This window comes from Gallus gallus, chromosome 3 (genome assembly GCF_016699485.2).
Source record: "Gallus gallus isolate bGalGal1 chromosome 3, bGalGal1.mat.broiler.GRCg7b, whole genome shotgun sequence".
NCBI lineage: Eukaryota > Metazoa > Chordata > Aves > Galliformes > Phasianidae > Gallus > Gallus gallus.
The window spans coordinates 9,909,600-9,913,169 of record NC_052534.1 but is presented as its reverse complement, the minus strand read 5'-3'; positions in this window follow the sequence as shown (position 1 = coordinate 9,913,169).

The following is a 3,570-nucleotide window of genomic DNA, read 5'->3' as shown; positions in this document are numbered from 1 at the left end:
GAGCGGCGGCGGCGGCGGCGGCGGCGCTGGGGACGGGGAGGGGGCGGCGGGGCAGGGCTGGGCTCCGGGGGACGCCCGGCGGCTCGGGGGGCAGCGGTGAAGCCGGAGCGGTGCCGGCGCAGAAGTAGGAAGGCAGAGAGGAGGAGGAGGAGGAAGAGCAGAAGGGGAGGTGGCCGGCGCTGCCTCGCCCGGCGGGGAGCGGGGAGAGCCCAGCCCCTGGCCTGCGGGGAGCCGGGCAGGGCGGGGATGCCGCGGCTTCCTCCGCTCCGCAGCTCTGCCCCGCGGCGCGGCAGCCGGGCGGAGGGGCCCGAGGCGCGGCCCGGCCGGCAGTGGGCGGGAGGGGCGGCCGCAGCCCCGGCCCCGCGGGGTCTCGGCCCCGCTGAGGAGGAGCCGGAGGGAGAGGGGGCGGCCGGGGGGCGGCGCTGGGCCGGGGTAGGCCGTGGCGGGGAGGGGGCGGCGGGAGGGCTGCGCGCCCCTCGGGATGGCGAGCGCTCGGAGCCGGAGCGGTCCTGAGCCGTGTGGGGCGGCGCGGCGGGATGAGGAATGCGCCGCCTTCACCGCGGCACGAGCGACCCGTCCCGACCAGAGCGCCGTCGTGGCGCTGCCGACGGGCGTAGGGCCCTGGGGGTGACGGTCTGGAGGGGGTTTTGCCGTCGCTTCCTCACGTTTGGGGTTCGGTGGCGTAAACGACCTTCTGGCGACGTGACCGGCACCGTGCACGTGCCTCATGCCGCCCGCAGTGCGCGTCGGGCCGGGTGGATGAACGAAGCTGCCGCCGTGAGGATTAATTACTCACGCTGCCTGAAGTGCTGTGGAAGAAGCTCAGTCATTGCAATACTTGGGGTTTCAATATGACCGAGCGTATCTGTTGGGAAATGCTTCCAATCGCTAGGTGATGCCATTCGAGAAATCAAAAGCTACCGGGAGTAAGTGATGGTTGTGCAAATGTGCGGATGCTTGGTTACTTCTTCAGCGGCGTCCACTAATTTGGGGATGTTTTCATCTCTGGATGCCCAGTTGGAGTTGGCTCATCAGGGCTTATGTTTGTACGTAAGCCTCTGGTGGATGTCACACATGGAAGCCGTGGCTTCTTCAGCCGTACCGGCACAGCCGGGCACGCAGGCAGCGGGATCCCTGTGGTCTTGGCCTTGGAGAACTACCAGACTGTTTTCTTCATGCCAAAACATTGGGTGTCAGCCCTACCGCATGGAAAAGCACCTTCAAATACAGCCAGGAGACTGAGTTCATAAGCAGCACAGTAACACACAGCCGTCACACGTGAGAAATGGTTGGCTTTCCAGTGGTGAGCCGACGGCACGCATGAGTTCACCGGCGAGGAACCAGAGGTAGACCCGATGGCTTTGTCAGCTCCCTTGTGCTGCTCACCTCTGCCCTCAGCAGCACTGTGCTGTTCTGTGACTGGCCTGAGAGAGAAGACAAAGCGCCCTACGCTTTTCCATCTCGAGTTGGTGGTGCAGTGGTACACGGTGCCCAAAGAGCTCTTTTCGTAACTCGTCGTCTTTCCGCCGGCTGTACAAGGAGCCGCTTCACTGGATAAGATTAAGTTTATAGGACATAAAATCAGGCCAGCCTGTCCTTTGTGCCACGAGTTCTTGTGAGGAGAGAGGTCGTCATTATTATGTCTTTGTTGCGTGGCTGTTTTTGTTTTGCCATAATTAAATAGCAGGACGTGGCCATTTGGCCAGCTGCTTTGCCTCGTGTCTGTCTTTTCTGGCGCGTTTTCCACACATGAGCACAAACGCAGTGTTTGTTCTGTTGGCCTTGGAAGGAGTGCCTGGAACAACCTGCGGTGCGAAGCCGGGAGGGGGGAGGCCCTTGCTGTGTTTTTCAGGCACTGACTGCTCTGTGTGCTTCTGTCTCTATGCCAGGTTCTCCTCTCGCCCTGTGGCAGCCCAGGACATTGAAACCGGGGATGAGCGAGGAGAGCCAGAGCAGCGTTTCCCCCCACATGCCACTGTGATGGCTGCTCCCGTGCCTTCTTCCAGGGAGGCTTTCTCCAGCTGAGGAGATCTGCCCGCCTCATCTCAGCCACGGGCTGAGCTTGTAGGGCTGGTGGTGGTAGCTGAGACAACATGATAAATATTTGTGCTCCACTGAAATAATTACGACTTAGGGTGTCGCTAAGACCGACTTGTTGGCCAAGTACAAAAGCCCTCATGGGTAGACTTTGCCGTCCAGCTCAGGGCTTGTACAACCCAGTGGGAACCTGAGACTCCTGAAATACTTAGAACTGTGTACAGATTAAGAAGAAGTGGCACGGTGCGAATGCCGTTTGGGAACAGCTAATGATGTGCCCAGCCCAGCCACCAAAGCCATTGCTGAGAACTGGCAAACCCAGAACATCATCTTAATCCCGGCACCTTGTATCTTGCAGCCACTCCCTGTGATGATTTAAAGAGGTGTATCTAATTCTCAGCTGGCCTTCACCAAGAAGGAATGCAGCACGATTGCAATTTTGGTGTGGTGTAATTACCCTGCCTTTCTTGCCCCATTACCACTGACACCGCTCTCCTCACGCCTGGGTTTATAGGCTCACTCGTACAACCTCTTTGATTTGCTTTGTTGTTTTTTTTTTAACAGTGCTGGTAAGAGGGTGTTTGCTGGTTTCGTGGAAGCTTCCTTTGGTTTCTGGGTGGCACGGCACTGAAGTCCTCATTTTTTCTAAGACTCTTTCAGAGCTGAGCAATGTGATACAGAAGGGTCTGGCAATAGGTCTGATTCAGTGGCTTGAGCCAAGTGCAGAACAGTCCGGAGGGGTTTCTCCTTTCAGAAATGCTGCAGTGCTGATAGATGAGGGGCTACTTCTCTTGGGGCTCGGTGGCTTTGCCACTGCAGTCATCAGACAGAGTCCTGGGACGCCAAACTCAACCCTGTGTAAATTTGCCCTATGCAGGGGCCCAGGGCAGAGCTTTGAAGAGGGTGGGTCTCGGTGGAAGCCAGCAATGGGTTGGAGAGCAGAATGGGAGACATGGGGCTTCTCTTGCCACGCAGCATCAAAGAGAGCCAAGGAGATTCCCCTGGCACTGCTTATTGAGCCTGAAGTGCAAGGTGCCACATCCCTGCAGAAATGTTCATAAACCTGTCCTCCTGTGCTCACCTACAGGAAACACACATGACAGTTATCAGTACGGACAGTGCAGGCAGGGTGTGTAAAACACCTATGCGTTTTCACGGGTTAATGCTTTCACATCTTTGTGGATGGAGGAGGGAATCCAGGACCAGGAGCAGCACCCCTCTTCAGCTGGCTGCCCGCAGTGTCTGGTGTTTATACAGATTGTTTCGCAGCTTTAAGTTCAAACTTGACATTTATTCTGTGTGGCTTCCTTGCTTCTTGCTGCTTCCTGAATCATTCTGCTCTGAGCCTTGCCCTTAGGGCTTCAAGGCCCTCGCTGTGCATGAGTCCAGTGGAAAACTCAGTTTTCTGGGCCTCTCAGTAGTAGCGATCGAGCAAACCGGTGTTTGAGGAGATTGGCCCAAGTGAGTCATTTGATTGCACACAACTGCCGTGCCCTGGTGCAGAGCTCATGTGTATCAACAGTATTTATCTTG